The sequence below is a fragment of the Myotis brandtii genome, unplaced genomic scaffold (genome assembly GCF_000412655.1).
Source record: "Myotis brandtii unplaced genomic scaffold, ASM41265v1 scaffold115, whole genome shotgun sequence".
Lineage (NCBI taxonomy): Eukaryota > Metazoa > Chordata > Mammalia > Chiroptera > Vespertilionidae > Myotis > Myotis brandtii.
In genome coordinates this window covers 16,857,050-16,871,034 of record NW_005353967.1, presented here as the reverse complement: position 1 = coordinate 16,871,034, position 13,985 = coordinate 16,857,050, and the positions used below count along the sequence as shown (strand labels likewise).

The 13,985-nt window shown below is 45.5% G+C and overlaps 1 protein-coding gene across 3 annotated transcripts in view; it reads left to right on the top strand.

Annotated features, from left to right (window-relative positions):
* GCNT4 (glucosaminyl (N-acetyl) transferase 4, core 2) overlaps window positions 1–13,985 on the top strand; it is a 24,706-nt gene that overhangs the window by 1,521 nt on the left and 9,200 nt on the right. The window contains exon 1 of one of the 3 annotated variants that reach the window (XM_005858039.2): window positions 7–69. The exons of 1 other annotated variant lie outside the window; for it this stretch is intronic. The gene's annotated coding sequence lies outside the window, so the exon portion shown is untranslated. Of the gene's footprint in view, window positions 1–6; window positions 70–626; window positions 738–13,985 lie in introns of those variants that run through there. One more of the 3 variants, XM_005858040.2, reaches the window with a different exon arrangement.

Genomic DNA, 13,985 nt, shown 5'->3' with positions numbered 1-13,985 from the left:
CCTCCATCCCCCGGCGAAGCGGCGGCGCCCTCCCGGCGGGCTGGGAGCTCCGGGGACCCGAGCCAAGAGGTGTGCATTCGAGTCGGCTTACGGTCTTCACTTAGGCTAACGGTGCTCGCGGGTGGTGGTGTTTTGTTCATCTCAGAACTATGCTGTCCCGCTTGCGGGAGGTTTTTTCGCGGGGTTGTAGCCCAGGAAACTTGTGTATTGTAGCCCGGCTGGGCCAGTGGAGAGCTGGCGTTAGCCTTGAGGCACTTGTCTTTTTGCGTCCTCAAAATGAAAAAGCAGCAAACTAGAAACTTAAGGGAGTTGGGGATAGATAATACAAGTGTCCACGTTGTTTGGGAGACATGAAAGCCACCCGTTTGACCTTATCTTACATGCACACACATGCCCTTTCTATGAAGCCACCTATCAAAGACATTCTAGAGCCCGTCCTTGGCACCGATCTTGTTGGTAGTGTCATGAGGAAGTAAAGTCCTTAAAGGTAAGCGAATCGTTGCATAGAGCAGTTTCTATATCGCACTTTCTAAGGATCCATTTCGCTGTGAGAAATGACCGGTTAATATGCTGTTGAATCATTGTTTAACTTGCATTTGCAGAGAAACACATAGTTGAAGAATCACAGAATCGGGTTGTGTGGCACTGAATGTTTCCGGGGAAGACTGAAGAGTTCCTTTGGGAGTGGGGGAGAAGTGTTCCCACCTGGTTATTACTTGAACCCATTCCTTTGAGAGGTAAAGTTTACAGCTATTTGCTAAATGCCACACAGTCTGCAGAGAGGTGGTTTGTGGGGGTGAATGGTGTAATTGGGCAATGAGTCCGAATTCACACTTGAGGGCACCAGACTAAGTACCCTCAGGATAGGGCAGTAAATCGTTATGGAACTAACTGGGCATGAACTTGGTCATGGAGGCAGGGGTAGGTAGAGACATAAGACTACACAGACAGTGCCCAGCTTCTGCTCCCTCTCCCTCGAGAATCACCAGCCAGTGGGGCCGCTGGTGTTGGGGACCTGGGGCTTATTAGCACCAGGGACTGGAAGTAAAACTATGTCAGCTTCAAAGGCAGGAAGAAAGCAGGAAGACAGGATTATGTACTGCAAGGATGAAAAGTCATTTCATCAACCCAAATGTATTGAGCACGTACTGTGTGCTCGGCAGTCCTGGGTGCTGGGGGAGCACAGGTGTGCTGGGGTGAAGGCAAGAGGCCTTCTTGGGGAGATTGAAGTTAGAACCTGAAGGATGAGTAGGAGCTGCATAAACCAAGTGGAAGGAGGAAGAGGATTAAAGGGGGAGTGTGCTCGCCCAGGGAAGGGTGTGCCCTGGGACCGAGGAGGGGAGAGCAGGGACTGAACCCATCTAGTGTGACCTGGGGGAGAATGGCACCAGCTGAGGTCAGCAGGTACCAGGGCTAGACGATGCCAGATCTTTGGGCCATCTTGCGGAATTGATCTCAGGACTGTTTCACATCTGAAAGTATCCTGGTGAGAGTTAAATTCAAAGCTGCAGTGTCCGTGTGGAAAATGGACTCGACAGCCCTTCAAGTAGACAGGGCTGGTTCCGGGCTGTGAGAGGCCTGGTGGCCTCGGCTGAGGTCGTGGCGGCAGGGATGACACAAGTGGGTGGATTGAAGGCAGACCTGGGAGTGACCTGGTGATTAGTTTTGTGTAGGGTGTGAGAGTGCAGGGTGACGCCGCTGAGTTTAAGCTTGAGCACTTGGGTATATGGTGCTGCCATGTACACAAGAGGGAACAGTGGAGGAGGGGCGGATTTGGGGAGGAAAAACAAGTTTGGTTTTGTTAAGTCTGAGCTGCTTTCTAGGCTTCGAGAGTAGAAATACTTCAATGTCTGGATAGAGCAGGCCGCAGATTACCCTCCAAAGAGCTGGGGCTCACCTGTTGTTTTAAGCCTGCGATGGGTGGGGGAGGGGTGTGGACCTGGAAAAAAGCGCCAGGGACTGGAAGTAAAACTATGTGGGAAGAGGTGAAGGAAAACCAGGCGGTGCTGCATCTCCACCTCATTTGCAGTGGGAGTGAGCATCGCGGGGTGTGTGTGTGTGTGTGTGTGTGTGTGTTTGTGTGTGTGCGTGTGTGTTTGTGTGTGTGCGCGTGCGCGCGGTGGGGGGTGGGGGGCTACACTTACCTCCCTAGAAATTGCCCTTTGAGAGGTGGGACAGAGAGCTGGCTTTTTAAAAAATATATATTTATTGATTTCAGAGAGGAAGGGAGAGGGAGAGAGAGAAACATCAATGAGAGAGAATCATTTATTGGCTGCCTGCACACCCCTCCTTAATGGTGTGTGTGTGTGTGTGTGCATTGAGCCCACAATCTGGGCATGTGCCCTGACCAGGAATTGAACTCGTGACCTCCTTGTTCATAGGTCAATGCTCAACCACTGAGACACACTAGCTGGGCAAGCCCTGGCTTTTTTAAGATGAGAGAGCCGCACACATTGATCTGTGAATGGAATGAACGAGTGGGAAGGGGGGGATGAACATACAGGATGTCTGCAGCCCCTTCCACTCTGGGAGCATTTGGTAAAAACAGCCTGGTCATGCTCGCATTTTGATATCAAACTCATATAACAAATTTCAACTTCTTACTAAGACAAATTTTGAAGCACTTATGTCTATGAAGTTTAAAGTTTTACTTCGTAGATATGCAAATTTAATGATTAGGAGAAACATCGATGGAAATCACACAACAGAGCTGCAGAGTGGCTGAGAGTGGTCCCGGAGTGACCCCACCACTCTCTAGCTCATGACCTTGCACAAGCTCCCTGACTTTTCTGCCTGGTCTCCTGGCCTCTGAAATGGCACCACACCTAAGGGGTACATGCTCTATGGTGACTTCTTGCAGGCTGTTGTGAGGATTGCATGTGTGCATTATGTATGTGCAGTGTCTGTACAATGTATGAATGTTTGTATGATGTATGCACAAGGTAGGCACATGTGCATCATGAATGCCCAATGTGTGTGTGTGTGTGTGGTGCATGTACAATGTGTGTGTGTGTGTGTGTGTGTGTGGTGCATGTACAATGTGTGTGTGTGTGTGTGTGATGAGAGAGAATCATTTATTGGCTGCCTCCTGCACACCCCTTAATGGTGTGTGTGTGTGTGTGTGCATTGAGCCCACAATCTGGGCATGTGCCCTGACCAGGAATTGAACTCGTGACCTCCTTGTTCATAGGTCAATGCTCAACCACTGAGACACACTAGCTGGGCAAGCCCTGGCTTTTTTAAGATGAGAGAGCCGCACACATTGATCTGTGAATGGAATGAACGAGTGGGAAGGGGGGGATGAACATACAGGATGTCTGCAGCCCCTTCCACTCTGGGAGCATTTGGTAAAAACAGCCTGGTCATGCTCGCATTTTGATATCAAACTCATATAACAAATTTCAACTTCTTACTAAGACAAATTTTGAAGCACTTATGTCTATGAAGTTTAAAGTTTTACTTCGTAGATATGCAAATTTAATGATTAGGAGAAACATCGATGGAAATCACACAACAGAGCTGCAGAGTGGCTGAGAGTGGTCCCGGAGTGACCCCACCACTCTCTAGCTCATGACCTTGCACAAGCTCCCTGACTTTTCTGCCTGGTCTCCTGGCCTCTGAAATGGCACCACACCTAAGGGGTACATGCTCTACGGTGACTTCTTGCAGGCTGTTGTGAGGATTGCATGTGTGCATTATGTATGTGCAGTGTCTGTACAATGTATGAATGTTTGTATCACAAGGTCACAAGGTAGGCACATGTGCATCATGAATGCCCAATGTGTGTGTGTGTGTGTGGTGCATGTACAATGTGTGTGTGTGTGTGTGTGTGTGTGTGCATTGTGCCTGGTACATAGTGAGTGCTCAGTAAGCCTTAGTGCTGGTGGATGTATTGTGATGATGTCGTTTCCATCATTTCCAGATGTAGAATCTGAGACCTAGAGAATTTTGAGAACCTGTCCAAGCCCTTCAGAGCCGAACAGTAGCAAAGTTAAGGCCAGGATCCCATTTGCCTAACTCACAGGCAGGGGCATCTTTCACTTAGCATGTCAATAAGTATCAGGTGCTGGATGCTCTTTAACATTAGCTGTAACAAACAAAATAAATAAAACAAAATTAAGTTAATTGTAATAAAAGGGTCCCGTGACGCTCACCAGAGTGCAGAGGAGCAAAGCAGATATCAGACTTTTCCTAAGCAATGTAGAGATACATGTTTTGTATTAATTTGCATTGCTTTACATGTCATTTTATATGCATTTCCAACTGCTGGTAATTTTCCTTGTGAGATTTAAAGGCTGAAGCTTCAAGCACATAAGATCAAACAAAATTAATGAGGAATTAAATGCAGTTGCTTCAAACCCTAATGGGCCCCTGGGAATGGTGAGCTTGGTGTGGGCTTTGGGGAAAGGAGTGGATCAATATTTACTATTCTAGAAGATGTGGGACAGCCAGATACCATTTGATAAAAGCAGGTCACATCTTAATGTGTTTTGAAGCTTGTTCTGCTGAGCATACTAGAAAAATAAGGAAAAGTGGAAGAAGACCAGAGAGAAATGGCCTGTTATATAAAATGCCATAAAATGAAGCAGCAACAGAAGTCTGCTTTATGAAGCTGAACTAACAAGAAACGCTAAGGGTCAGAAAGTAAAGGTGGAACTTTTAAGCATAATTTTAAATACCAATGTGTGGAGTTTTAAAACCAATAAAGTTTCCCTAATTGGGCTTACTAAGAAATAGGCCATTGCGTCTTAGTAAAAAAAAAAAATTTTTTTTTATATATATATATCTGTGTGGGTCCCATTTCTGTCATATATATATAGTTACTTAGAGCAGTGGTTCTCAAAGTATGGTCCCTGGACCAGCTGCATCAGCATCATCTGGGAACTTATTAATTTTCACCTGGAAAATACAAATTCTGAGCATAGACTGCTGAATTGGAACCTCTGGGCCCAGCAACCTGCATTTTAATATTTAGAGCCAAGCCCAGCGATGTGGCTCAGTGGTTGAGTATCAACCTATGAACCCAGGAGGTCACGGTTCCATTCCCGGGCAGGCCACAGGTCTGGTTGCGGGCTTGATCCCCAGTAGGGGGTATGTAGGAGGCAGCCAATCAACGATTCTCATCATTGATGTTTCCATCTCTCTCTCCCTCTCCCTTCCTCTCTAAAATCAATAAAAAATATATTTTAAAAAATATTTGGAGCCAGCTTTCATTCCTCTTGAATTTTTACCCCTTTGGTCTTAACCTTTCATTTCCCTCTTGTGGTCACTAGCTTCTCACTGTGCTGCTTGACTTGTAGAAGATTGTGTCCAGACACAAACCCATCCCTTCCTCTGTCCCAAGGTTCTAAACTGGTGGAAGATTCTTTCTAAGATCTCTTTAGGGTTCTGCAGCTCTGTGATCCTCACTCCGGGAGAACCACATTGATTTGGTTTTAGATTTGGTTTTGCTGCCTTTAAAAGGAAAACTCATTTGGCAGTCTTATACTAAACAGAGACTCTTCCAAATAATGGAGTCAGCCAAAACACAGCTGTTCTCCATAGATGCTCCTGTTGCACCACATTTCTCCATCTGGGACAGGTGCAGTTAATTTCTTGGACCTCAGTGTTAGTCTTTATCTCTGTTAGGTTTCCTCTTACTAGATCCAAGTCTGTCCAGATCTGTTTGGGTCCGATTTCTGTCCTTTTTCGTAGAAACCTTCATGTCCTCTGCCAATTTGGCCGCTGATGTCCTGGCCTGAGGAATTAACAATATGAGTATTTTTGTTAGAGGCCTTCCCCACAGTTAATGAGGCTTGAAATCTTGGCATCTTTTGCAGTCCTTGTGGGCCTAACATCAGAGTAGTTGTCATCAGTCCCATTGTGGTTTGCATTGAAATTACTGCTGTTCTCCAGTGCTCCCTCACAGTCTCTCCAGGGAGAGCTGTTCTCACCCCAGCCCAGGTGGGCGGGCCTCATCCGGGCACTTCCTCAGGAGCTGTTTGACTGTGCTGAAGGCTTTCTTCGCCCTCTTATGTTTATACCACCAACTGAGATTTTTTTTGTAGGTGACACAGAAGTAATTTTCAACTTATTTACAGTCAGATGAAGCTGAATTCAGAAATTTCAAAATAATAGGAAGTAAAGATTGTGCCTCATTTGTCCTCTCTGCTTCACTGCACACTCCCTTCTCCCAAGCTCTAGAACTCAAGTCCACATTTAGCCAAGAGATTCAGTTATTTTATAATGTACAGTTTTGCTCACACATGATTCTTTTTTATTTTTAGGATTTTACAAATTAAATGTATTGGGGCGAGATGAGTTAATAAAGACATATGTATATTGCATTGTAGGCTCACCACCCAGGGTCTAGTCTCCTTCCATCACCATATATTTGACCCCCTTCACTTTTTCCTTCTTCCTTCTCCCTCCACCCCCTGCCCCTCTGGTAACCACCGTACTGTTATCTGTGTCAGTGAGTTTGTTTGTTCATTTGTTTGTTGACTTCTGTTTTGTATACCCCATATGAGTGAAATCATATGGTTCTCATCTTTTCTCCATCTGACTTCACTTAGCATGATACTCTCAAGATACAGCCATGTTGTCTGTCGCAAATGGAAATTTTCATCATTTTTATGGCTGAGTAGTATTCCATTGTATGTATGAACAACGCCCCCTTTTTCCAGTCATCCACTGAAGGACACTTGGGTTGTTTCCATGTCCTAGAAGATACTGTGAACAGTGCTGCAATGAACATAAGGGCACATATATCTTTATGAATAAGTGTTTTCAAATTTTGGGGGTAGATGAGGGATTGCTGGGTCATATGGTAGCTCTTAATTTTTTGAGGAACCTCCATACTGTTTTCCATGGAGGTTGCTCCAATTTACATTCCCACCAACAGGTGTGAAGGTTCCATTTTCTCTACATCCTCTCCAACACTTATTGCTTCCTGTTTTGTTGAAAATAGCCATTCTAAGCGGTGTGCGGTGATATCTCATTGTGGTTTTGGCTTGCATTTACCTTATAGCTAGTGAGGGTGAGCATCTTTTCATATATCTGTCGGCAATCTGTCATACATGATTCTTAAAGGAGTACAACCAGATGATGTAATTGCACAAAAAATACTTTAAAAGGCAAAAGCAAAACAACTTTATGGCAAGAATGCTTTTAGCCATGGTTACTAGAGCATGAAGCAGTGCCTGGAATTCTACACTGTTATTCATGACCCTCATCTAATCCTGCTGGAGCCCTCTCCTCCCTCCCTCCCCCTGCATGGAAAGAGGAGCCTTAAACCGAACAGCAAAAATCTCCCAAAAAATCCAAGACGACTCTCTTCTTCCAAGATGCTACCCAACCCCTTCCGATGGGCTCTCCCTTGCCGCAGCAAACAGAAAACATGTCTGGTGCCAGTGGAGCACTTTGTCACCTCAAGTGAACATCCATGAACACTCACTTCTTCTAGCTCTTTGCTTTCATTCCTCCTCTGTCTGTCCCCTTTGTTGTGTTCTGATCTAGTTAAGGGAGAAATAGACCAGGTAGTCCCTTTGGAGGAGGGCTTCCTGTGCTCAGCCTGGACAGGCGGCCTGTCTGCTTTTGGATAGGTTGTTTCCAGAGGCTCTGTGAACCCTGGCATTTCTCACGGTCACCTGCCAGATCTGGACAGCCTGTGACAAAGCCGCTCGTTCAGATTGCAACGGAGGTGGGCACTGGTGCCCAGACCAGGAAGAACAGTCTCAGCACAGGTCCTTGCTTGCCCAGGTTTCTTTTCTCTTCCTTCTACACCTCTGCATCTCTGCAGCATACAATGGGGCCTTGACTTAGGAGTGTCCCGACTAACGAGTTTTTTGAGATACTAGCTGTCTCTTGGCCGATTTTTTGCATTGAGTTGATAGAGTAATTTGAGGTAACCAGCTCCTTAATGAGCTCGGTCTCAGAACGATTTAAACTCATAAGTCAAGGTCCCACGGTATTTGGAATATTTAAACTGTTGCATCCTTTTTCCACCCTCCTCCCACTCCCCCACATTCCACCTTGATGCGACAAGGAGAGGCTCTCTCTGCCAGTCATCATCTTCCACCAGGTTCTCCCTTTGGCCTTTCTGGCACCCACCCTGCCCTACTCTGAGGCAGGCAAAGGCAGATGGATGTAGCATCCGATGGGTCAGGAGAGAGAGGTGGGATGACACACAGGTAGACACAAATTAAAGTGTGAAGACTAGATCATGAAAACATACTAGTAGAATGATATGGAGGCCTGGCCAGTGTGGCTCAGTAGGTTGAGCATCATCCCATGCACCAAAAGGTCACCAGTTCAATTCCCGGTTGGGACACATGCCCAGGTTGCAGGCTTGATCTCCAGTAGGGGATGAGCAGGAGACAGCTGATCAATGTTTCTCTCTGTCTCTCCCTCTACTTTCCTCTCTCTAAAATCAATGAAAAAATATTTTTGAAAAGAATCATATGGAGATTCTGGAGCTGAAGAAAGGGATGGGGGCCAGGGGAGGGATCCTAAGACAGGAGGAACATAAAGTCAACATTGTGGCAGGAAAATCCCTGAATAAAAGAAGCATTTCCAACTGCTAGCTAGTGGCCTTTTCTGGGGAACTATCGCTACAATGAAATTTAAATGTCACAAAATGACTGGGATTTCTCGAGATTGTGTTCAAGTCGCCCAGGACCTCACTGTTTCTTTCTGTATTCTCTTGGGCAGCACAGTTTCTAGTTGTATCTCCCCAGCATCTAGCATAGTGCCTGCCTAGCACATGGTGGGACCACAGTAGATGTTTGCTGGATGGGCAACCAATTGAAGGGGGATAGAAGTAGGCTATATGAGCATAAAGGCATGTATATAAGATATGTATCCAAAAGAAGCAAAAGCAGGGGCATGACAGTTGTTTGAACATCCATGTTCATAGCAGCATTATTCGTAAGAGCGAAAAGATGGGAGCAATCAATGCACGTGTCCATGGACAGACAAATGGATAAACAAAATGTGGTCTATACATACAATGGAATATTACCCAGCCTTAAAAGGAAGAAAATGGATGAAACTCGAAGACATTGTGTTAAGTAAAATGAGCCAGTCACAAAAAGGCAAATATTGTCTGATTCCTCCTCTATGAGGTTCCCAGGGTAGTCAAGTTCATAGAAAGAGAAAGTAGAATGGTGGTTGCCAGGGGCTGGGAGGAGGAGAGAAATGGAAGTTTGAGTGGAATGGGTACTGAGCCTCAGTTGGGCAAGAAGAAGAAGTTCTGTGGATGGATGGTGGTAATGGCTGCAAAGCAGTGAATGTACTTAATGCCACAGGACTGTACACATAAAACTGGTTAAAATTGTAAACTTTATGTTATATATTTTATGACAATAAAATAGTAGAAACATGCATATATGATAAACTAATTCATAAATATGGAACAACAAAAGTTATTTTATAACAAAGACGTTAAGCAGGTAATACTCAGGAAGTTTATATTGTAGAGCGGCCAGCAATGACACCAGGCTTGTAAAGATGTGTAAGTCGGTGCTGCTCAGAATGCAGAATGGACGTCTGAATCCTCATACAAGGTGGGGACGTTCAAATGCATTTAGTCCCCATTATCCCCACACACACAAAATCACAAGCAAACAAAAAGAAAGCTGTTTTATTTTGAAAAATTGTAAACCTACAGAAAAGTCGTAAGAATAGCACAGTGGGCAGCCAGCTGATCCCCCTTGATGGTGAGAATGCTGAAGGCTTTGATGGGGCGTCTGCACCATCCTGCGGGGGGCAGACCCCCGCTGCTGCCTCTGGGAGGCCGTCTCTGCGTGCAGACTCGGGGGTGGCATGTTGAGGATGGAGTCCAGTCCCGGTTGGAACAGCCCCCGCTCTATGACACTTGGTGCTCCTCCTCCAGCTGCTGTTTAAATGCTTTCCACCCCTTACCCTCATGCAGCCTGTGTGCCAGTCTGCCCTCCTGCCGGAATGTGCCCACCTGTGAGCTTTGTCCCCACAGTGTCCATGTGAGTCAGCCCCTGGGCCCTCTCTCAGATGAGGAAGCAGGCGGGTAACAGGATTAGTGACGGCTGGTTAGGGCAGTCAGGACTGAAATTCAGAACTGTCGACTTTACATTCCAAACCCATTATGTTGTACACACAGGTAGAGCAGGAGGGTCAGATGGGGGGCAGGGGGGACGGGTCAAGTGTGTGGCAGGGAGGAGAGGAATGGGGTCAGGCAGGCAGGGGAGGAACGAGAGAGTGACTCACAACTACTCAATGTGGTTCACCCTACACGACAAGGATATCTTTTCTTTGTAACAAGCTTGTTACAACAAGCTCTGCAGAAGGCTGCTCACCTGTAAGGAGACTTTCAGAAATCATGTGGCCTGCCCCCTGCCTATGGCCAGAACCAGACCAAAGGAGGGTTGCCATAAGCTGAGTCGTGCTTACCTGACATTTGGTGAGCAGGCTGCACCGTTCAGGCCAACATTAGAGTTAGTTCGGGAAATCTTGGAGTCTGCTTTCCTCCCAATGTCTACCCAAAGCCTCCATCTGCCTCTACGTACAGATGGGTGAGACACGTTCAGCATCATCCGAGACACATAATTTTGCACTTGGCTATATATGGGATTGGACTGTTGTATAAGCTGACACGTTAGCCTGGTTTAAATTTAAGCTTGTGTGTGTGTGTGAAGCATTACTCTTTTCGTATGGTCATCTTAAACATAGACGGGTGCTGTTTTTCTCATATGACAAGAATGCAGAGTGGGCCTTTGCTGCTGCTGGCTCAGTGGTTTGAGGTTTGGGGGCTGAGGTCTCTGATATTCGCTGGACCTGGTGATTCGTGGTCCTGAGATGGCAGCTACAATGCTAGCCACCACGTTGGAGTTTTTGCAGAAAAATGGACGAAGGGGAATAGATAACAACATGGCACACTTGCCCCCAGATTAGGTTTTTAAAAGAACTTTCCCAAATACTGGCATTATATTTCACTGACTGGTCCTCTATACTGGACTTTTTTTTTTCCCCCAGAAGGAATTTAGGACTTTATTTAGTCTTTTTTTTAAAGTTTATTTTATTGTTTAAAGTATTACAAATTGTAGTACATATATCTCCTTTTGGGGAAAGGCTTTTAGAGGGGCACATTTCTGCTACAACAATATAGGGGTTCTCTTATTACAGAAGAAAGGAAGGATGGGCTTGCAAGGTAACTGGCCGTCTCTTCCACAGCCATAGATAAAAGTGTTACCTCCCAGGTCTGTTTCCGAATTTCATCTCATTGATCTCTCTATTCTAGCACAGCACCATACTGTTCTGATGATTGTAACATTATAATTTGTGTGACAATCTGAAGCATCTGCTTTTACTGTTCTATACAGTTGGCTAAGTTTGCTTAGATGTTTGTTGTTGTTGGTTTTGGTTTGTTAATCCTCACTGGAAGATATTTTTCCATTGATTTTTATAGAGAGTGGGAGAGAGGGAGGGAGGAGGAGGAGAGAGAGAGAAACATCAATGTGAGAGAGACACATCGATTGGTTGCCTCGCCCACATGCTGGATTGGGCCGGGGGGACTGAACCTGCAACCCAGGTATGTGCCCTTGACCTGGAATCGAATCTGTGACCTTTCAGTGTGTAGGCCAACACTCTAACCACTGAGCCACCAGCCAGGGCAGGATGTTTAGTTTTTAACTAAACAGTCTTTTCACTTCTTTATTATATTAACCTAAAATAAAACCTGCATGTTGAGAAAACAAAGGCCTGTCCAGGAGACAGAAATAAACGGGTTAACAAAGTAACTGCCACTGTGACAAGTGCTTAGAAGAAAACAAGGACTTGAGCGATTCGAGAAGGGTGATCAGAGGACCCCAGGAAAGGACATTCCTCCTACATTGAGGGATAGGAGGGGCCCGTCAGGCCAGGGCCAGAGGGAAAGCGGGGACAGCGGCACAAGATCCTGAGGCAGGGAAGAAGCTGTGTCCTAGGAAATTGTAGAGGCTGGTGTTGCTTAGAGTGTAATGAGCAGAATGAGATGAAGCCGGAGAGGAGGGCAGGGACAGGAACCTGGGCCTTGTGGCCGTGGGAACAATTTCTGATTTTATTCTAAGTGCAATGAAACCCCAGTGGAGGGTTGTAAGTGTAGGGAGTGAGACTAGGGAGAGGGAGTGATCTGACTTATGTGTTTAAAAGATCTTCTTGGCTACTGTACAGAGAATGGATTAGAGGGAAGCAAAGGAAGCTAGTGAGAAGGTTATTTCATATGTAGGCAGATGCTGCCTTGGATTAGAGAGGCTCTGATGGAGTGGAAAGGGGTGAGTGGATTCAAAATACTTTCTGGATGGGTTTTGCTACTGTCAAGAGCTTGGAGAGGCAGCCTCGAATTGTGGTTAAAAGTATAGGCTTTATGCCTGGCTGGTGTGGCTCAGTGGTTGAGCATTGACCTACGAACCAGGAGGTCACCGTTCAATTCCTGGTCGGGGCACACGCCTGGGTTAGGGGCTCGATCCCCAGTAGGAGGCAGCCAATCAATGATTCTCACTCATCATTCATGTTTCTATCTCTCTCTCCCTCTCTGAAATCAATAAAAAAAATATTTTTTTTAAAGTGTAGGCTCTAAAATTGGGCCATAGTTGAGAATACTGGCTCCTCCACATATATCCTCTGTGACTCAATTTCCTGATCTGAAAAATGAAGGTAATGATAGTACCTACCTCATAGGTGTATTGAGTGGAATAAACAAGAAAATGTAGATAGTTCTAGTGATCAGTATAGACCATTAGGAGGGGCCAGGTATGTGCCCAGTGACTCGGGCAGCGTGGAGACTTGTGTTGACTTTGGCCAGAACCCTCTAAGTCAGTGATGGCGAACCTATGACACACGTGTCAGAGGTGACATGCGAACACATTTTTTGGTTGATTTTTTCTTTGTTAAATGGCATTTAAATATATAAAATAAATATCAAAAATATAAGTCTTTGTTTTACTATGGTTGCAGATATCAAAAAATTTCTATATGTGACACGGCACCAGAGTTAAGTTAGGGTTTTTCAAAATGCTGACACGCCGAGCTCAAAAGGTTCGCCATCACTGCTCTAAGTGGAGGGGGCTGTGGAGCCCGGCTGGACAGAACGCTACCCTGAGGGGCCTGGATTTGGGGCCTAGAGGTCGCTGCTCTGTCCAATCCCTTGAGGGGCTCAGGTGGATGTACAACCATGTATGTAACGGGGAAAACATGTTCCCAGCATCCCAAGAATGGAACGGTGTTAGGTGATGGCTTGACCTGTTTCCTCATTTAGAGAAGGAGGAATTTGGACTCGATCACCATTAAAGTCCTTGTCAGTTTTAAAATTTTGCTCCCTGGCTTATCGGGAAGTGTGGATTAATCAATTAAGCCTTGGTGGAGGAGGCTCAGAAAGTAAATGCTGTTCTTTAAGTGTTTTCTTCCTATAGAGAAGTATGTTGACCTCTGTTCGAAATCACTTTCTAACAATTTAAAGTCCCAGTTTAGGTTAGGTCTCGTTCACAGTATACTGTGAAATGAAAGAAACATAAGACAGTGCTATATAGCGAGACTTCTTATTAAAAAGCAAGATCCCCATCCCACACCCCCCCCCCCAAAAAAAACCACAAAAAACCACCCAACAAGGTGTATTGAAAACAGTCTGGAAGGACACACCACCCATAGAGTGTCCTTACGCAGGGGAGGTGGATTACTAAGGAGTTGTATTTTCCTCTGAGACTTTCCTGAATTCTATTTATTTAATGAAAATGTTGACTTTCATAAACAGAGAATGGAAAGCCTTTTCCTTTTGCTTTCTGAAACTACCCTCTCTTATTATTTAGGGCTATTCGTTCTCAATTTGTATGACCTTGTGTTTTGCCTCCTTATAGTTTTCTGCTCACAGTCGGATAATTATTTGCTGTTGCAATCTTTCCTCTAACAATGAGAACATAAGGTTACCTGGGCAAGAGACCTGCCTTCCTGCTCCTTTGCAGACTCTTCGGGTGCTGCTGGGGGTGGTGCTGGGGGTG